Source organism: Callithrix jacchus, chromosome 6 (assembly GCF_049354715.1).
Source record: "Callithrix jacchus isolate 240 chromosome 6, calJac240_pri, whole genome shotgun sequence".
Taxonomy (NCBI): domain Eukaryota; kingdom Metazoa; phylum Chordata; class Mammalia; order Primates; family Cebidae; genus Callithrix; species Callithrix jacchus.
The window spans coordinates 17,471,214-17,493,129 of NC_133507.1; the positions used below are offsets into that span (position 1 = coordinate 17,471,214).

The following is a 21,916-nucleotide window of genomic DNA, read 5'->3' on the forward strand; positions in this document are numbered from 1 at the left end:
ATCTCGAACACACCATGCTTGCTATGTCCCAGGCACTATTTTAGGTGCTCTGCCTTCATTAACTTATTGTAGCCCTCACACAGTCCTGTGAGATAAATGCTAATACTATTACCATTTTACAGAGAAGAAACTGAGGCACAGAGGAGTCAAGTCACCTAAGATCACACAGCTTAAGATTTGAAATGAGGCCGCCGAGTGCAGTGGCTCATGTCTATAATCCCAGCACTTTGGGAGACTGAGGCAGGTGGATCACCTGAGGTCAGGAGTTTGACACCAGCATGACCAACATGGTGAAACCCCATCTCTACTAAAAATACAAAATTTAGCCAGGTGTGGTGGCACATGCCTGTTGTCTCAGCTACTCAAGGGGCTGAGGCAGGAGAATTGCTTGAACCTGGGAGATGGAGGTTGCAACAGGCCAAGGCCATGCCACTGCACTCCAGACTGGTCGACAGAATGAGACTGTCTCAAGAAAAAAGAAAAAAAGAAAGAAAAGAAATGAGGACATCTGTGCTTAGCCACTGTATAGTTTCCCAGGGCTCCCTGAACAAAGTATCACAAATTATGTGGCTTAAAACAAAAGAAATGTATTGCTCCCAGCCCTGGAGGCTGGAAATCAGAAATCAAGGTGTCGGCGGAGTCACGCTCCCTCCAATGACTGTAGCAGAGAATCCTTTCTTGCCTCTTCCTGGTTTTCAGGGGTTGCTATCAGTCCTTAATATTCCTTGGCTTGTAGCTGCATCACTCTAATCTCTACTCCAACTTCACAAGGTCTTCTTCCCCCTGTGTGTGGCTGGGTCCACACGTCGCATTATGAGGACACCAGTCATTGTGTTTAGGGCCCCTCTCAGTGCTGTATAACCTCGTGTTAAGGAATCACATGTGCAAAGACCCCATTTCCAATACAGCTGCAGAGTCGGAGGACACAATTGAACCTGGTGCAGCCACTGAGCTGTACTGCGTCTTAAAGCGAAGGTCACGAGGGCTAGGACCCATTTGAGCCAGGAAAAAATAAAGCAGGAAAAAAAAAAAAACAGAATAAGGACAAAAAAAAATGTGCCCCCCCCAAATGAACACTCTCCATATTTCCCAAGTGAGATGCAACCTCTCTGGAACGCCTTCTCATTCAAGCCCAGCTTTATCTGAATTTGCCATTTTGTCTGATAACCGGCTAGACATACATCTGCCCCTCAACCAGGAGGTGAGCCTCTGAAGGGCAAGGTCAGCAGGGCTCATCTTCATGCCCCAGTGCCTAAAGCAGTGCCCAGCAAGTAACAGGCGCTCAGCAAAGGGAACTCATGACTTCCTGGGTCTCCCCCTGCTCCCCACTGCTGTGCCTGGTTTCCTCCCACATGAGGAACCCAATGGCTCCAGAAAGATTCAGTAATTTGCTCAAAGACCCACATAGGCCCATGGCCCTTTTTGGTCAGAGGAAGGGATCTGGGTTCCCTCATCTCCTACCCTGTGTGTCTGGCACATCGTAAGCACTGTGTGTTTGCCATCTAGCATGTAGGTCCAGGAAGTAACTCTGAAATTTGGCAATGGCAGTTCATCAGAGGAAAAACATCCCAGTTTGTTCATGGCTTCCTTGACAAATCCCAGTTCAAAGGGAGCATCGCCCTTAGGGGTTGGAGAAGGAAAGCAGCTGTCACCCGGGATGGACCCGACCAGCATGCCGGCTCCAGGGCAAACACAACCCCCCACAGCCCTGCCTCATCCCCATCACTCTCTCCCTCATGCAGTTATTCTCTCTGTGTGCAGGTATTCATTCCGGCGTTACACCTCCATTGACTCAGCGCTCCCATGGCTCCCCTGAAACGTTGCGTGCTAGACACTGTGTCCTGTGATGACAGGAGGGAGCCAGTGAGAGAGAAATCAAGAGCATCAACAGGCAGCTCAGCAGAGTTAGGCTGAGTCTGGGAGGAAAGCTGGGAGAAGAGGCCCAAATAATTCCAGAATGAGAGATCCGGAAATGCCGTGTCTAATGCTAGCAACACAAATACGTAATGAAGACAGGGACAAACTGCAAATTAAATGCAACATTGATCACCTCTGGTGACAGAATCACAAGTCAGTTCTCTTGAGGAAGAGAATTTACACTGGGCAAGCAGTAGCAGGGTAACATTGACACATACTTTTAAAATATGAAATCATATCAAGTGTCATGTGCAAAGAATATGAAACTGACAAATGTAAACATGAATGCAAAGATTTAGAACTCTCTGTGCTGTTCTTTCCCTGGAGCTAGGCTCCCCAGGTTTCCCCTGGACAAAACAGTTCTAAGATTTGAACCCGGGCAGCTTGATTTGAGAGGGTCCCTGCTTTTAAACCCTATCCTGTGCTGTCCCATTATAATTGGAAAAAGCAATTCTCACCCTCATGAGGTTGTTATAAGACTTGAACAAAAAGATGTTCATAAAGCATCCCGCATAGTGCCTGGCCCAAGGTCATGGCTGGGACATCTTAGTGCCCCCACTCAATAGTGCTCCCATTTAAGCCAGGATTAAATGAGGGGTAAGAGAGAGTGTTACGTTGTAGCTCACCAGGGCAGCAAGGGTAGGAGCTGTTGATCATTGACATCAGAGCAACAGCCACTAGGGTATCACATGTGGTCTGCATTAGGATGTCTCCCCAAATCAGAGGGAGTATCTTGCCCCAGAGGCTCAGCATCCTGGCCATCCTGGGGCCAGGTATTGAAAAACCACACAGCAACCCCAGGTACTTGTCCCAGCTCGGAAAGAGCTCACCCCTGTGGACCTGGAGCTTGTGACGGAGGGAAACTTAAGTACAGAATAAAATTGTACTAAGATAGCTCTCCCAAGGGCTGAGCAGCTCAGCCACATGCTGGTCATGGCAGGGAGGAAATACTGCATGGCTCCAAATTAGCAGTGAGACCATCCATCCCTCTTGGCAAAGGCCACACACATATGGCCAGAGGGAGAGCTATCTCTGGGTCCAAGCGCAGCAGCTAGCACTGCCCCCTGCCACCCAGCCATCCTTCCTAGAAGAGGCCTCCACAAGGCACACCCCTGTGCTGGGTCAAGATGGTGATGGTGACTGCTTGGGGAATGGTTAGCAGCCCTCTTAGGGGAGCCCAGCATCATCAGAAATGCACAAGCTCCTACCATGGCAAAAGCTCCGGAACCTAACATCCACCCCTCTCTTGAGGAACTGATCTCACCCTTTCTTGCTGTAGTTGACTGTGGAACAGCCTCAGGCCCCACTTATCTTAACCTGCAAATCTCATCAGAATAAGAACTATATTTGGTGGTGACCCCAAATTACCAGGGACTGAGGTGACTTCAGCAGTTTGAAATTTGAAGTTAACAGAGCTTCAGAAAATGACTCTCATGGCCGATAAGCACATGAAGAGATACTTAACATCACTAATCATTATGGAAATGCAAATCAAAACCATGAGATACCACCTCATGACCACTAGGATGGAGACTAACAAAAAAACAAAAAAATAACAAGAATCAGTGAGGATGTGGAGACTTTAGACTGCTGACGGGAATGCAAAATGGTAAAACCACTGTGGAAAACAGTGTGGTCATTCCCCAGCTAAACAAAGAATTACCATATATTCCAACAATTCTACTTCTGGATAAATGCCCAAAAAGACTAAAGGTCTCAAAGAGATACTAACTGTCTACCCATGTTCCCAGCAGCCCTATTCACAATAATCAGAGGGTTGAAGTAACCCGCATATCCATTGCAGATGAATGGATAACAAGATGTGGTAAATACACACTATGGACTATATTAGTCAGCCTTAAAAAGGAAACAAATTCTGACAAACTACAGTAGAGATGAACCTTGAGGACATTATGCTAAATGAAACAAGCTAGTCACAAAATTACAAACGCTGTCCAATCCCACTTATATGGTGGAGGGGAGACAGCCAGATTTCTAGAGACAGGAAGCACAGGGTATGGGGAAATGGGAGAACGAGGAGTTGTTGTTTAATGGGCAGAGTTTCAGTTTTGCAAGATGAAGAGAGTTTGGGAGACCAATTACACAATGTGAATGTGCTTAACATCGCTGAACTGTACACTTAAAAAGCACTTTGGGAGGCTGAGGCAGGTGGATCACAAGGTCAGGAGTTCGAGACCAGCCTGACCAACATGGTGAAACCCTGTCTCTACTAAAAAGAAATTCAAAAATTGGCCAGGCATGGTGGTGCATGCCTGTAATCTCAGCTACTCAGGAGGCTGAGACAGGAGAATCACTTGAACCTGGGAGGCAGAGGTTGCAGTGAGCCGAGATCGTGCCACTGCACTCTAGCCTAGGTGACACAGCAAGATTCCGTCTCAAAAAAAAATGGTTAGAATGGTAAATTTTATTACATGTTTTCAGCACAATTTAAGGCTCTTGTGCCCATTCTCCAGGCCACCTCTGGGGGCCGCTATCTTCAAAGAATACCTAGACAGTAGGACTCTCACCTCTCCCTAGAGACCTACTGTGGGGGCCCAGAACATCTCTGTTACCCCGAGTTGAATGCAGGTGTGCTTCAAGAAACCGTCTCTGGTCTTGCCTGACTATGTCCTGGGCAAGTCACAGACTCCCCCATCTGTGAAATGGGAGCATCTGCCTTTGCTATAAACAAGAACACTATGTTCAGGCCTCTGATGGACATTTCTATGCAACCTCTGTAGAAAACCTCCCAAAGAGAAATAAGCAGGACTTCTCCATACAGCCAGTTGCTGGTGAAGACCCAGGCTATGGAGTCAGACAGCCTGGGATGGCCTCTGCCACTTACCAGCTCTACAATCCAGCACATCTTACTGGATCTCTCTAAGCTTAGATGTCCTCCTCTGTAAAATGGGATAATAATGCTCATCAACTAGCCCTGTTCTGGGGATTCGAAACAATGCTTGCTACGGGCTGGCGCACAGAAGGCACTCAATGCTCAATTATGGGACGTCATGATTCTGAGTTTGAACCACCGTGCTGTCAGCTGGAGCCCCACATGTCACTCTCGGGCTCACACTCTGACTGCAGGGCCTGGGGACCCTGGGAGACATTATCCCCAGGCACAGGTGACTGTGCTGCTTCTGTACCCTGCACCATTTCCTGAGCTGCCCGAAAACGCAATGATATCACCACCAGCATCAGCACCTACATCTGGTTAGGTCACAGGAGGCTCTGATTCCGCATTAACCCCTGTGAGAGGTGGAGCTTTAAGAGCGCCAAAGGCTCCCATGGCCTAAGAGTTCTCTACTCTCATCCAAATCCACCTGTTTGTTGACCCAGCCTATATCCACTTCAAGGCCTTCCTCCATCCCAGTGCCAAGGACTGTCTGTACTGAAGAGGGCATGGGATCACCCACCTGTCCTCTCACAGCACAGTCTGGATATGACTGATGCCATAGCAACAGCCCTAGCAACAATGACAGGAGGCAACCTCTTGGCCACAGACCGGTGTGAAATATGTAAACAACAATGGGCATGTATGAAGGAAAGGCTGTGGTGGAGGGCCAGAGGCACACCTACACGTGCAGGATGGCACCTGCCTGGGCAGAGAGGGAAGCCCATTTGCAGAGTCCAACTTCCCTCTTCAACATCAAAGCAAAATAATCAATGAAAAAGACAGGAGAGGCTTGAAATCCCTTTGACCTGCAGCAGATTAAGTTTAAACCTCTCTAGCCAGCTGTGTGGCTGTTTGGGTACAACTGGGCTGTCTGCTAGGAAACCGACAGCCCCCTGAAACCCACAGACACGGGCCAAGAGGAAAAGTCCCAGCCAGCTGCTGGAATGCTGAAACTGATGGGGCATCCCAGAGCCCCTCATTGTGTAGGGCTGGGCCCTTGGGGCAGAAGGCTGGGCTCCTGGCCTCATTGCCTATTAGCAGTGGAACCAAGCAAAACCTGGTAAAACAGAACCAATCCTGCTTTTCTGACACCGAGCTAAGTTCTGGAATAAACAGTGTTTCTCCCTGGATGAAACAGACTAAACCCTAAACCCAGACTGCTACTAGCCCAGCTGTGGACACACGCTTCCATTTCCAAAACAGTACATTCTGGTGGGAACTTGTCCAGGCTTCTGGGGGTGGTGGAGGTCAAAATCGAGACTCGAAGAATCTTGATGGTGGCGCCTAACACCCACTGAGCACTTCTGAGTGCCAGGCCCTGCACTGAGTGCATTAAATCATCTTGGCCCATGCTCTCTGCACCCCTCTGAGAGGGGCAGTATTCCCTCTGCGCGCATGGTGAAATGAAGGTCTGCAAAATGGCTTGCCCAAGGTCACACAGTTCTCACTGGAAAACTTGCATCCAAACCCAGAAAAGCCCCCACCCCCTCGTCTCTTAGCTTCTGCTAGCCCAGCCAAAAGCACAGCTATCGACTGCCAGGAGAGAAGAGCTTCAGATACCCAGAGAAAATCCCCGAGTAAATCAGACTACAATTTAATAAGCTTGGGTTTAAAAGAAGACATAATCAGCAGACTAAAATATAATAAGATAAAATAAAATAAATGAAATAAAGAAATGAAAAAGAATGCCAGCAGCAGAGACGACAATGACCACCATGGCTTTGAGCCACACGTAGGGACGCTTGAAAAGCTCCACAAGCAAATCGGCTGCTCATGCATTTTTCGGGGCTGGGGGAGTCCCATGGCAGGGGTCCTACTGTAGGCATGGAGAGGGGTGATAGCCCACAGGAAAATCCTAGCCTCCTCTACTCAGAAGAATGACTGAAACCTCAAAGGCCACCAAGCCAGAGACCTGTGGGTCAGCCCCCCAATGGAGCCTGCTGGACGGAAAATGCCATGGGCTTGCAGGTACAGATAGGAGTTCAAATCCAGGCTCTGTCACTTAGTAGCTGTGTGATGCCAGCAAGTGACTTAAATTGGGAGGCCTCTGATCTGAAAAATAGTGAGAGCAAGGTCCAGCGTGTGAGTTGTTGAGAGTGAAATGGATCAGAGATGAGAAGAGGCCCAACCCTGGAAGACTCTTGGGAAACGTTGGCAAGAGGAAGGCCCCGTTCCAGGCAGTTCCAGGAGCCCACACAGCTTTCAAGCCAGCCATTTCCTGCCCATGGCCACAAATGCCTGCAGCCAGCTTCTTCCCAGTGAGAGCAGGAGCAGCCAAGAGACCTGCCCCTCAAGCCAGAGGAGTGGCTGGCCACAGGACTCCCCATTCCCACCCCATAGGCAAGCCACTCAAAATAGGATACATCCATAGGAAGTGATAATGGCAGAGAGGTCCCAAGAGACCAACCCATCCAGAGATCTAAACTCTAGATGCATCTGAACCTCCAGGGGATATGTCTCAAAAATGCTGATTCTTGGGCTCCACCCCAGAGTACAGGCTCAGAACCCTGAGTGGGGCTCAGTTCTCTGCATTTTTAACAAGCTCTTCTGGGGATTCTGGAACACAGCCAGGATTGGGAATCTAGTCCAGTGCTTTCATTTTACAAAGGAAGAAACTCTATTGCTGGTGGACTTCATGCTGATTAATTTCAATTACTCTTTTCCTGGTTATAAAGTAATACAGACGTATTGTGGAAAGTCTGGGAAAACTGAAAACATATAAAGAAAATTAAAGTCACTGGCAACCACGGCTCCCAGAGGTGACCATCTTCAGCGTGAGAGCATTTTCTCACATCTTCATTCTTAGAGGATAAAATGATGATGGATGCACAACTTAAATCCTAGCTTTTCTTCACTTAATATTTCACCTGAGGTATTTTCTGATGTCATTACAAATTCATAAGAAAAACATCAATAAAGATGGGAAAAATAATGGAAAGATGTTAACGATGTTACCAAGTAAATAGCTAGTGAATATCAGGGGCAGAGCCAAGTAGCCTGACTCCAATGCAGTGCTCACTTTCTCAACAAGGAGCCTACTACCAGGTGAGGTGGCTCATGCCTGCAATCCCAACACTTGGGAGGCTGAGGCAAGCGGATCCCTTAAGCCCAGGAGTTCGAAAGCAGCCTGGGCAACATGGTGGAACCTTGTCTCCATTTTTTTTTTTTTTAATAAAAAAAATTTGTTAAAAATTATATAACAAAAATAAAATAAAACTAAGAGTTTGCCCCCCTCCAACAGAGAGTCCAGGCTAGGATAAAGAACACTGAGGCCAGTCCTGCAGTTCTGGATGAATGCGGAGGTAGGAGAGGGGGCTTGTTGAATGGCTCACATGGACCTGACTGGATTACAATGAACATAAACTAATGACACAGCTGTTGAGACAGATTAGGCTGCACAATAGAAAAACTGCAGGGCTGTTTGGTCCCAACAATGTAAGATTCATTCATCAATACAGCTTATGTGGCCCTGCAGAGATAACCACCAGAACAAGGGCTTCTTGCGTACCTTACATGCAACTGGAATCTCTCGGCCACAGAGGGCTGTCATGCCTCCAAGCATGAGCTAAAAAGCAAACTTCGCAGCCCCCGCTGGGTGAGGTGGTACAGAGGGGCTGTTTGCCAACTAACTGGAATGCACACGGGTCTGAATTCATAGATTCTCTGTGACATAGGCACAGTACAGATCCCAGCGTCCAGATATGAGACATTCATGCACCTACGCATTCCTTTCACACCAGCTTAGTCCTGAATGTGGCGCATCACCCATGCTCAAACCTCACGACAAATCTATGCAGCAGGTACTCCTACTATTCCCACTTTACAGAACAGGAAATAGACACGGAAATATTCAATGGCTTAGCCAAGGTCACATGGCTGACACAAAAAGCAGCTCTAGGATTCAAATTCAGGCAGGACCCAGAGTTTATTCTCCTAACCCTGAAGTTGCCTTTCAATAACACAACAATCACAAATTTTTAAAGATATACCCCTCATTTTAATCATCCATTTCAGTGTATGGAACACATTTCCAGAACGCTTCACACAGAACGCAGAACAGTCATCTCACAAAATAGTCCGTGACTTCCATTCAATAGATGGGGAAACTGAGGCACACAGTGCTCAAAGACTTGCTCAAGAGGTTTAGGTTGCCCAGTTATGAGATGGAGGTATTCAAAACTGCCACTCTTGTGGATCAAAGACAGCCAAGTATTTGGCACTTGGATGTGACTGACTGCTTTCTGGAGGTCACAGCCGTAATCTGTGACCAGAATGCCCACTTCTGGAGTGTGGGTGCCAGGCATTGTGCTAGGCACTTGGAATTGTCACAATCACCCTAGGAGGCAAGTGCCATTATTAACAGATTAGGAAACCGAGGCCCAGGGAGGCTCAATGACTCACTGAACATCCCAGTCAGGCAGCAGCCAAGTGAGACCCGCTGGTCCCCGAGGAACCCATAGGATCCTTTTGAGGTTCTGGACTGACTCACACTGCACTGAGTGCCCTCCAAGCTCAAACCAAGCAGTGGGGAAGGAGGAAGAGGAGGGAGGTAGGGTGGTGGGGCTGGCAGGAGGGTGGGTGGCAGGGGAGAGAAGGCGCTTGCCTCCATGTTCCCTCCAGCCAGTGCTTCGGGCTCGGGAGGTGGGTGGGATTGGGCAGAAGGCAGATGTCAGCTGCTCCAGCTGGAACACCCCAGCACACGGGCCCCAGGGCAGACAGTGACCTCTTCCAAACCAGCCAAGTGGAAAGTCCTTGACCAGCTGGCCAGGACAAAGTGTCACACCAGGTCACCTGGGAGGATGCAGTGGCCTGTGTCACCAGGCGTGAGTGCTGGAGGAGGAGGCTGGCCGCTGGTCACAGATGTGCCCCCTGCTGCCTCATTGCTCCTTTCCTCCCCAGAGCCCCTCTCTGCCCATGCGCTCGGAGCCAGAAGGACCAGCTGGCAGGCGAAGACTGCACCAGGGACAAGAAGGCAAAGGCTGTGGGCAGCAAGGGTGGGCCTGTAGGGAGTTTCCTGGGGGCCAGAGACTGCAAAGCAGGGCCTGACTTGCCCAAGAGCCAAAAGTAGCCCTGTCACACGCAATGCCACCACTTTATTGCTTTATTGCTCCATGGTCTTGGACAAAATACTCAACCTTTCGGGGTGTTCCTCTGTTTCTTTATATATAAAATGGGCATAATAATACCATCTACTACTGCACATTAAAAGCACAATGCTAGCTGGCCATGATTGCTGTTCACAAGGTAGGAGCTGAAGACTTAGGAAGTTCGGCCCAGGGTAGAGGCTAGAGAACGAGGCAGGGCTCCAGAGGCAGAAGAACAAAGGGACCACCAGGCAAGGGAGGTAGAATTAGGGGCAAGCAGGGGGCAGTGAGATGGCATTCATTCTGTCACCCACTGGGAATTACAGAGTTAACAGGAGAGCTGGCTCCAGACAACATCCCAGCAGCACCCACATAGCAAGGAAGGCCCCAGGCTGGAGGCTTGTGTTCTGATCTGCTGTGATCTCAGATTCTGCATCTCAGAGCTGATGTAGATCATCTAAGACAACAGGCCTGGGCCTCTCGTCCTAAGGACAACACAGTGTCAGAAGGCCCCTGTGTTAGCATGGGGCTGAGAAGGATGAGGCCCCAAGTTCAGATCAGGATGCTCCCTGCAAGGTGAGAGGCCAGCCCTGTACCAGGCACCAGAGCTCAGAACCCAGATCTGAAAGGGAGTGACTAGGGCAGGCTGGACAGTTGGCCTGCAGAGCCTGAGGCCTGAAGAGCAAGTCCTAAGGAGTCTTCCGGGCCCTATTTCCCAGCATGAGAAGAACATGCCCAACACATGCAGATGAGTCCCACACAGGCTGCATTTTGGGGCCTGAACAAGCTGGGTCTACATACTCTCTCCTTTACCTCCCTGCTGAGGGGACTTCGGGCACATTATGAACCACAGAACCTGTTTTCTCCTCTGTCCAAGGAAGCTAATGACAGTATGAATTCCAATTTCAGATAAGTGTCATCATTATTCCGGAGGTCATCTCTATAAAGTCCATAGCAGGGCCTGGAACCTATGAAGACTTCAGTCATCAGGATCTATCACGACTGTCATCATTCTTCTCACACACGCTGCTTCCGGCCTGTGACACTGCTTCTACAGCAGGAACGCACTGCCCAGGTACCTACCAGGAGTGCCGTGACTCCGGGAAGGCATGGTTGACAAGGCACAGGCTGCCGCTGACCTTGAGGTGTCCCTGTCTCGTTAGGGAGGCAGCTACATAAATTGTCCTGGCACATGGAAGCAGGCAGGGTGGCAGAGGTGTGCACAAGGCACTCACTCCGGGCACGGGAGCTGGAGAATCAAACCAACCCCCGTGGAGCAGGGCGTCCCTGGTGCAGGACTGCGACCCGCTGCTTTGCAACATGAGCTATTTTGATCCTGTTTGCTTTTTGATTTTCCCGTAACGAGCTCCACTTTATTTTCCCTTAGTAGTTAGTGAAGTAAGTCCCCTTAGTAGTTCTCTTCTTTTAGATGCCATTCGCTACCAAGAGGTTGCGGGAAAGACGATGTTTCTCACGGGGTAGTGGGTAGGGGAGTGTGCCCCGGGGCCAGAGGGTGATGGCAGGAATAATCAAAGGGAAAGAATTCCAAGATGAAACTGAAAGGGGCATGTCAAGACACCCCGGTGGATTTCTACCCATGTGCTTATGGGGTTGTTTTGAGTGGGGTTTTGAGTGAGTGAGCACAATCAAATGCGGCTTTTGATTGAGTGAAAGAAGACACTTCTGCACAAATACTGGGCTCAAGCTAGGTGGGGGTGAGCAGGGGCTACACCCTGATCCTAAAAGAGACCAACCAGTCAGAGCTGCAGAAGCCACCCATCCCCACCTCCTTTCCACAAACCCCAAGAAGCCTCTGCATTCTGTAGGAGGGACCCCTGAATGCTGATCAGAGTGGAGAAGCCTCCCAAAGCAAGCCGCAGATGAATGAAGTGGGAAGATGAAGAGTCCAGGAGATGGGGGTAGGGCAGGGCTGCAGAGCATGGCAAGCTTCTCTCCTGACATCTCCGTTTAAGTCATCCACAGTTCCAATTCACAAAGCAGGATCACAATGGTCAGGAGCAGCCAGGCACAGCCCACTTCCCCTCTTCTGACAGTGCTGATATTTCCAACCCGGATCCACGCAGACCAGATCTAAGCCCTCTCCAGAAACTCAGGGAACCCTGACAGCCCCATACACCACACCTCACAGAAGGCAGGAGGAGGGAAGATTGAAGGGTGAGAACAAGGCACAGATGCCTTCTCGGGAATCCAATAAGCTGCAGTTAGCAGTCACCTGCTACCCAGTGCACAGCCTGCTGCTGCCTCTGGCCCTGAGCTGCTCAGACCCCAGACCTTGGAGAGTTGACCCTTCTGAAAGGCTGAGGTGGTAAGCCAAGGGTGATCCCAGGAAGCAGCTGGGAAGTGAAGAGAACCCTGGACGTGAAGTCAACGGCATGGTAGGAGTCTTCACTCTGTGATTGCAGGCAAGTACTCTTCCTTTCCAGCCTCAATTTCCTCATCCATAGAATGCAAGGAGTGAGTCAGACCATCTCTACGTCCCCGGCTCTGGGACCAAGAGTCCTACGTCCAGAGCAGCACCTGCCGATTGCCCCAGGAAGACCCCTTCCATGGGTTCCTCTCCCTTCATCCCTGCCCCCCATGCCCTCAGCACATGTCCTCTCCTCCACCCCAGAGGCTGCAGCCACCAGAGCATCCCTCAGGGTAGATCCCAGGAACGGCCGATTGGGTGGTGTGAGTGGATAAGAAACAGACGACCAGCAGTCCACAAGGCAGTCCTGAGCTGCTGGGAAGGCCGCGCACTGAAGGGCAGTCAGATGACACACAGCAGGGTGGGTCTCCAGTCCCAACACTCACTTCCTGGAGAACAGTCTGGCTTCTGAAGTATCAGATGCAATTGTTCCAGACGCCAGGGAAGTTCAGCCTCAGAAGTCCCCTCTCCTTGTCCTCAGGCCCCTGCCATCCTGTGTCCTGGCATACCCGAGGGGGGGCACTGAGCTATCTCTGGGCTGTGTGGCCCTTGATACAAATCTCCCTCAACCCCCAACCCCTGCCCCTGGGCCCACACTCACATGATCTTACGTCCTATTCCATAATTAGTAAAAGTAACAACAATCATCATACTCAACTTGTAGAGAGCCCTTAGCATGTATCAAGCAGTGTTTTACCAGGCCAAGTGTTGGCAGAAATTATCTTACTCGATCCTCTCAATCACCCCAAGAAGGAGGGGTGCTATCCCCATTTTACAGAGGAGGAAACTGAGGCTCAGAGAGGTTAAGTATCTCACTGAGAAAATCTAGAACATCTAACCTGAGCTCTCAACTTCTTTCCACTTTATGAATGCATCTGCACATTCACCTCTTCCACTTCCCCTCCTTTTGCAGAGATAGAGGATGCTTTTATTTATTCAAAACTCAGCAGAAAGTGAAGCTCTGTGGACAGAGATGAACAATGGTGCCCCAGCCTTCCAGGATGTCCCAGCTTCAGTTTGCACCTCTTACTCTCTCCCCCAAACTGTCCATGCCCTGCATCCTCCCGGCCCAGTCTCTCCTGCTCCTTCAGGCTCTCCTATCCACTGGCTTCTTCCTTCTGCCCTCATTACCCTTAAAAAGCTGCATTTACCACCAACCTATCACCAGCCCTTCCTTGGTGTTAGGGGCTGATTCCCAGCCCCCACCCCCACCCGCCCCCAGCATGAAATTCATACATCGAAGTCCTAGCCCCTAAAGCCTTTGTGTGTGACTGTATTTGAAGACAGAACCTTTAAAGAGGTAATTAACATAAAATAAGGTCATTAGGGTTGGCCCTAATCCAATGTGACTTGACTGAGTCCTTATAAGAGGAAATTTGGACAGGAGAAAAGAAAGACACCTGGGCAGGTGCATGCAGAATGACGACCACGTGAAGGGGCAGCAAGAAAGCTGCCATCTGCAAGCCAAGGAGAGAGGTGCTGGAGGAACCCAATCCTGCTGGCACCTTGACCTTGGACTTCCAGCCTCTAGAATGGTGAGAAATGCACTTCTGCTGTTTAAGCCACTCAGTCTGTGGGACTTCATTACAGAAGCAGCAGCAGCATATTAACACACCTGGTAACCAAACGCTCAGAGGGACACTCATGGCCCATTCCTCCCTTCCCCTTTACCCTCCTCAGTTCTGGGTTTGAGGTCACTGACCACTTCCCTCCCACTAGAAGCTGCATGCCCCTAGCAGCATCACCAGGCATTGCCCATGTTAGCTCACTCCAGCAGCTCCTGTCCCATTACTCCCATATCCAGATGGAAACAGAGTTTTCACCTTGGCCCTCTTCCATTCTTCATGTTCACTCACATCCTTAGCTCTGGCCTTCACCTCTAGACACATAATTCACAAACCTGCAGGCCTGGTTTTTATGCCCAAGGCCAGCCCAGAAACTCTAACCACTGGCTGACAGCTGCCTCTGGTTTTCCAGGCCAAATCTGAACCCAATGTGTGAACCCAGATTCATGCTTTTCCTCATATCCACGCCCTGCTGACCTTCCTCTACCTGTGGGCATATCAGTCCCCTCTCTCCTGGGCTCCCCACTGGAAATCCCAGTGCTCAGAATACATGCATGCCCCCTCAGCCCAAATCCTGCCACTCTGACCTTGCCATTTCTCTCCCCCATCCCCTCTTCCTATATCTGATTTCACCCCTCTATCTGGAGAAGATTCTGCACCTCCCAATGGGTCTCCCCACCCTGGGTGTCTGCTATTTCCAATCCACGGCTGGCAGCTATAGCTCAGTCTTCCTGAAACATGAGTCTCATCCTATCAGTCCACTTACCCCCATACTACCCCCTAATGCATAAAGGACAGGTCTATACCTGCACTCAGAGCCTCTGGAGCTGTGGCAATTGCTGCCCCTTCCCAGCCGCTTCCTTTTGGTCAGTGGTGACCCACCACTCAGATCCTGCCACAGCCTTCCTGATTCCCCTGGGCAGAAACAGACCCTCCTCCAGGAAAGCTCACAGCACATGACCTCAGCACTCTTCACCTCCTCCCCTGTATTATATTTGTCTATGGGGGTCATCACTGTGATCCTCAAAGTAACTTCCGCAAAGTTGCACACAGTGAGAGAGGGGAACTGGATGTCTGCAAGCCAACAAGCTCTCTAGATATGGCAGCACCCCTATAAGCTCCTCCAGCTTCCACCCACTTCACCTCATCTTGCCATAGAGATTGAAAGCCACGTGTTCATCTGCTCAGCCTCCCTGGCAGGAAGAGATGGCCAGGTTTGAAGCCTGAGCCATATGCAGAAGTCTAAGGATGGGAGCATTGTGGGAAGACCTCTGGGAGCTCTTCCTTTGCTGATAGGTCACTCCTTACCCCTCCCTGTTCCTATCTGCCCCTCAACAGGACATTTTGGCTGCAGCCACCTTGCTACCATGAAATAAAGGCCAAGAGAACGGGAGAGACTCCACCTTTGACACAACTGAGCACTGGACCAACACCAGTCAATCTCCCATTGTCTAATTTTCATCAGAAAAATTAACCCCTGTATGTTTAAGCCACTAAGCCAGTTTTCAGTTACTTGCAGCCAAATGCAAGCCTGTTTGATTACATACATAATGTCATTCAACTCTAACCACCACCCTGTGGGATGAGGGGTGTTTTTCCAGGAGGAACTGAAGCTTGAAGAGGTTACATGACTTATCCAACATCCTAGAGTCCTTGAGCAGGAGAAGTGGGATCAAATCTGCCTGACCGTTACACTCAGTATCTTTCCAATCTGCATCTCCATGTTATACCCCAATGCTTGTTGAGTGACTCAATGAGTGGAAAGACCATGCACTTTAGTAAATCCTTCATATGAGCCTTCAGAGATGTGAGGAAGGACTACATCATCCTCAAGATGGATGCCTTAGTCGCTCCCATGAGCCTTCAGAGATGTGAGGAAGGACTACATCATCCTCAAGATGGATGCCTTAGTCGCTCCCATCCAAAAGAGGATACCTTGGTCTGCAACTAACACAGTCTGTCACCGGAAGGCATCCTCAGAAGAGCCTGCCAATTAACTCTTGACAGAGTGAGATCTGGATGTGACAGGTGATGTCCTCAGGGGACCAGCATCCCTGAGGCTCTGCCCTGGCCACTCTCTGCATATAGTCGGGTGCAGCCTCCCTCACCTACTCATGGGCACTTGCTCACTCCCACCTCCCACTCACGTGAAATAAAGCGATCAATGGTACATATGTTTTACCTAGTTCCCCATATGGTTATTTCATACAACATGAATGGATCAATGTAGCCCAGGGAGCATGGAGCAGAATTTCTCACTGAACTGACATCAGGAGCATTTGTTCCAGCTTGGAAAATCTAACCAAGTCATAAAGCAGCCATTGTACAGAACTGGTAGCACCACCACCAGATGTAGGCTGGACAAATAGTCCAGAGAAAGCCTAGACTGCCTTCTGTAACTTACAGGGGTGGGAGCGGTTGCTCTGGGCTCCAATCTACTTAGTGTTGCTAGCTGGATGAATTTGGCCATGTGACCTGAGTTCTCATTGCCTCAGTTTCCTCATCTAAAAAGTGGGAATAATACCTACCTTGTTCAGTCGTAATTAAATTAAAGTCCCTGAATGAGGAGTGCTCAGCACGTAATACCCAATTTGGGGGATGCTCTTCCTATTGTTGTCGGTCATGATCATAATTATAAGTACTGCATCTGCCAGGATAAGAGGATGCCTGAATTTTCTAGGATGGCTCAAAGTTCATGTATGGAAACCTGCTGTTCCCACAAGCATGCTCACCTCTGCAGAGCACATGTTCTCACTTTGGAATCAGACATCATGATCGTGGAAGGCTGGCTATGGCAGGAAGGGCCCTGTTTGCCCCTTAACAGGCAGGCAGATCTTAAATAAGTCATTTGCCTTCTCTATAAAATGGAACAAAAAAAATTTGGCCAGCTTTCCTCAAAGAGGAATAAAAAGTTATTTTGAAAAGCCATCAATTTTAATTTTCATCATTTTAATTTTTCCCCACTATTCATAATAATCATATACCAACCAATCTTCTTCCTGGTCTATCAGAAAGCCAACATCTGGCCTTCTCCTATTAGCGTGTAGTATATCTGTTCTCGGATACAGAGGCGTGATCCTACCTACAGAACTGGTGAGAAGAGTGGGGTTGGGGAGAAAAAGCATAAAAGACAAAATGATCTTGACAATAAAGACAAAGTTAAAATGTTTTCTGAGCCAGTATGAACAAAGCTCTCACAAGAGGAAGCCCATTTCCTGAAGACATGCCAGTCAGTGGACACCGTGGAGAAAACTGACTGGTGGCCATGGCTAAGTGGGCTCTCAGAATATGGCCAAGTCTTGACCCCAGCTTCTTTGACAAGCTATTCTTGCTGTTACCTTGTGTTGATAAACTTAACCAAGATAGGTCTGCTGATTAGAGGAGGATGTCTTGCTCCAGACCATTTCTAACCTGCATGCTATTCATCTCTCATAAGCACCATCACCTCAATGTGTTCCAAACAGACGTCACAGACCTCTCCCCCTAACCAATTCCTGCCAAAGGCAGCACTGTTCCCCTTCTCACCCAAGTTCTGGGCATTTTAATCCTTCTTAACATCTCCATCTCTCACACTGGACACATGTAATCAGCACTGTTGAAAATTTTTGAAGAGGCTTTGAAAGATGTTTCCACTCTGTTCCCCTCACCTCCCACACATCACCCATTCAGAGCCATTGAAATTGCCTCCTGTCTTCTTTCTCCACTATCTGCTTCTCTTCCTCAATCTGAGTCACTTTCAGATCCTTTCTTGAAACAAAGATTAAAAACAATTGCTCAAGTATATGTAAATACACAAATACACACACACACACACACACACACACACACACACACAAATGCAGCGGTCTCCTTTAGTCTACACATTGAGTCTATGCAAATTTAGCTCTACATACCCAGGTAAAATGAGAAGAGAAATAACCAGGTTTCAAATGCTGATGCTTCTGCCTCCATTTCACTTCATGGGAGCATCCATCGGCACCAGTGTGAGGGAAGGTGCTGAATCCACCGGACCCCACCTGGCCGCATTCCTGTGTTCTTCACAGTGAACACACTCGGGTCCACTCATGGGCGGTTTAGAGTTTCCAGAGATCTCTTTCGGCCTCGTGACTTTAGTACCAACCGTACTACAGAATCAACCCTACTCTCAGACTGAAAGGAAATCCAACGGAGTTCGGGGGATTTTTCCTGGATGCTGGAACTATGAGCAATTTGTTACTCTAGCTTCTACTTTTCACTGCTTTCAAGTTTCCATCAACAAAGATACATTTTTCAAGCCACTTGAACTTTAAGATTGTCTTCCTATACCTTCAACAACTTAGTCACTAACTGGATGAGGTACAGATGCCTCAGCCCAACATTCAAGACCCTCCCCAGGTGAGTCCCACAGCTCATCTGTGGCCTCTCATGGCCCCTCCATGCTCCCTACTTTCCAGTCAATGGGGGACCTAGCACTTCCCCCACCCCACTGGACACTCTGGTTGTGTGCTGCACCTTCTGCCTGAAATGTCCTGCCTCACCTCCCTCCCCATCCAGATCCTACCTGTGCAGCCAGGGACTCCCCTATATTGCTTCCATCCTCAAAGTTTTCCGGAAACCCACCCCAGCTCACCCCACTGCATCCCCTTCTATGGCCACCTCACTTGTCGCATCCACCTTCTTTTGCAGAACAAGTGCACTTGTCTAATCTGCTCCCAGCCATGGTTTATTCCTCTGCTGTACCCTCTGCAATTTCTGGCTATGCACAGCACAGATGCTCAAACAATGGAGGAAGTGAAGTGGATTGAATTGGATTGCACTGAATTGAACAGCCCTGGATTAGACTGGCTTAACTTGGCTTGATTCAATGATTATATTCCTTAAATCAAAGTTTTGGTAAATGTGGCTGTTTTTCTTTTGGCCATTTGCTTATTGGTCATTTGAGCATTTGGTCCACTAGACACTTGGCTGGCAAATCTGACAAGTTAATCCCTCCATGAAGTGACTTCCGAGGAGTTGATTTGCAGTAAACGGAACCTAAGCAGGCAATGAGTGGCCAGGAGTGGAGCAATGGGATGTACCAAGAAAAGGCCCCAGAAGCCTACTGAGGACCCCAGAAAACTCAGCCACCGGGCCTTCAGTGACACCCATGACACTCCTGTCCTATGAGAGCTGGGAGAAGCTGGCATCACTCAACTCTAAAGAGTTTTTGCGGAGGGATGTCACTACCCCCACACACCCAGGAACCCAGCCCCCAGCCCACAGCCCCTGTCTTGAGGGACTTGGGCCCACTCATAGCAGTGGGACTGAGGGGGCGCCCCCACCCCGACCCTCCCCCAGCCCAGAGTGAAAGTTTGACTAAAGATCAGTGTCTTCGTTTTTATAAATCTCTGCCTTTTAATGATGGCTTCAAGGCTGAGAGGAAAAGGGACCATTAAACTCACTGAATAAGTTAATGGGGCAGAGAGAATCTATTTCGGAGCCACCCCAGGCTATTTTCCTCTGGAGCTAAAGCCTGAATAAGCAAAAAGAAAAAATTAAAACCAAAGAGCACACTGCCAATAAATAACCCCCCCAGTGTAATCTCTCAGCATCCAGGACTTCAGTTGCAGAGATATTATAATGCAGAACGCTTGTGAAACACCTCTAGCTTCACACAGTTCCACCTGCAGTGGTGGCTGGGGGTCTTATTATCTGTCCATATCCTTCCCTCCCTGTGAAGGCAAGGGAATGGGCTGCTCCCATGCAGCCTGCAGGGTCTTTAGGCATTGTGAGAAGTGGTTACAAAAGTTAGCACACTGAAACCACAGTTAGCATCCTCGAAAGAGCACACCCTAAGACCCTCTAATCCCCCAGCTGCAGAGACTACCCTTGGGACTTCCTAGTTGCCGCAGGCCCCCTTACATTGCAGCCTTGGCCCACTGTCCTGAAACTCCAAGACCCTCCTCCTTTTGCAAAAACCAAATACAGTGTCATTGCTTCTTTTGCCTGGAGAGCTCCACCTCTTCAGAAAACTGCTCTCCTCTCCTCCCTCTCCTCCTAGTCCTCCTTATCCTCCCTTCCTTCCCTGTCCCCTTCCTCCGTACACCTTGCTCCTCCTCCCCTGACATCCTGCTCTCCCCCACTCCCTGCCTTGTCCAAGAGAATCTCTACTCCCCCTGGCCTTCCTAGAACAAAGCCAGAAACATGACTCTCGGGGCTGTGAAAACAAATCATTAAACAAGTCAGAACTGTTGGTAAATGTGGAGTCCCACTAGACACGCGTTGTTTACTCTTTAATATTTAAACATGTTAATTAAATCTCTGAATAAACAAATATATTTTAGCAAGTGGCATTCCTGAGCCGAGGCCCTTTCTGCTACCATGCATCTCGATGCCTTTCGAGACGGACCAGGCCTTCTTCTCATGGCAAAGGAGGTCCACAGTCACCGTCCTATGCCAGGTCAGCCGGCCTGGGTCCCCCTTAGGACCCAAGGCTGTCCCTCAGCCCCTCGGACCTTCAAAAAGTCCCCCTAGCCTACACATCTCCAGAGCGAGCTTTCTTCTTTCATGTATTCATTCTCCTTCATTCATTCATTGATTCATGCATGTATCAGCCCTGCATTTACATAGACAGGCATATGCTAAACACTGGAAGGACAAAGGTAAGCAGGACCAAACCCCAGCCATCCCTATATGAAGTCCATATCCCTTGCGCCTGGCACGGTCTGTCTCCTCTCAACTTCCCCAGCCAGAATGAACTTCCTTTGCCTTCTCAAAGACTCCATTGCTGAAAGGGCTGTCCTCACGTTCCTCCCCGCTCTGGACTAGCCCTCTGTCACCTCTGCTGTCTCCATGTGACTAATGCCAGCTTGTCCCTCCAGTTCCAGCTTGGTTGCCCTTCCTCTGGGAAGCTTCTCTGCATGCCCAGCCTGAATTAAGTACCCCCTCAGAGAGACCCATACACCCTAGTGCTTCTTTCTCCAATACATCTGTTGTATCCATCTCTTCAAGCTTTAAGTCAAATCATCTCCTGTTTAAAAGGAAAAACCCTCTGGGACTTTCTATTTTGCTAGGATTAAAATCTAACCCCTTCCCATGGCCTGCAAGGTCTAGTCCCTGCAGACCTCTCCAACCTCCCACGGCCACCAGTGCACCTAGCACCCAGGGACTCCTGTCCAGCCCCCAACACAATTCTAGCCCCTTCCAACCTGAGAGGCACTGCACTGGTGTTGCCCTGGGCCTGGAAGCTTCTGGCTCCGGTTCTCATGAAGCTCTGACTCTCTCTTACTGACAGACGGGAGCTGGACAGTCTCTTTCTCCAAGAGCCCAGCTGCCCTACCCTTACACCAAGGAAGCCTTCTGACCTCCCCATCACACCTCGTAACAGAGCACTCTGTTGAGTCCCTTCACGGGACCTCTTACTCCTGACATGATCATACTGCTTTATTTGCTTACATATCAACTGACAGCCTCTACCCACTGAATTGTAAGGTCGCAGGCCAGAAACGTGTGTCTTGTAGGCTGGGCTGGCCACTGGCCTCTGCACTCAGCACCCTGCAGCAGACCAAGGAAGGGGCCAGTGGACACTCAATGGTCTCTACATTTTCAGACCCCACATCTGAGCACTCAGCAACCAGGACCTGCAGCTAAACCGCTGTAGGAAAGAGACACAAGCCCAGGGGAGTTGCCTTTCTGGTGGGACCAAGCCCTCTTCGAGTGGCATTCATCTATCCCTGGCACATGAGACTCAGCCTGAGCCCCTGGGAGGGGCAGTACAACTGGGGTGGATGGAGAACCCCAATGAAACAACTCAGCCGCAGGCCGGAGACCCAGGGCCCCAACCCTGCCAAAGAACACCAAATGGCACCGGCCCTGGCTTCCACAGTGTCCCAGTGTCAGACAGAAGGGAGTTCTGAGAGGACCCTTGGGGGATGTCCTTGGGCTGAGGACACAAGCAGGAGCCCTTGAGAAGTTAGTCATCTGCTTTTTCTGCCTGCTTCACTCCTCTGCAAAAAGCAGCAAGAAGCTGTGCACCACAACAGGAAACCCCCCAGGGCTTTGTATCCAA

At 49.5% G+C, this 21,916-nt stretch overlaps 1 protein-coding gene across 30 annotated transcripts in view; it reads right to left on the reverse strand.

Annotated features, from left to right (window-relative positions):
• NTRK3 (neurotrophic receptor tyrosine kinase 3) overlaps window positions 1-21,916 on the reverse strand; it is a 397,061-nt gene that overhangs the window by 353,304 nt on the left and 21,841 nt on the right. Inside the window, exon 1 of one of the 30 annotated variants that reach the window (XM_078376020.1) lies at window positions 1-21,916. This exon is cut by the window's left edge and continues 14,858 nt beyond it; it is cut by the window's right edge and continues 20,963 nt beyond it. The exons of the other annotated variants lie outside the window; for them this stretch is intronic. The gene's annotated coding sequence lies outside the window, so the exon portion shown is untranslated. 30 annotated transcript variants of the gene reach the window in all.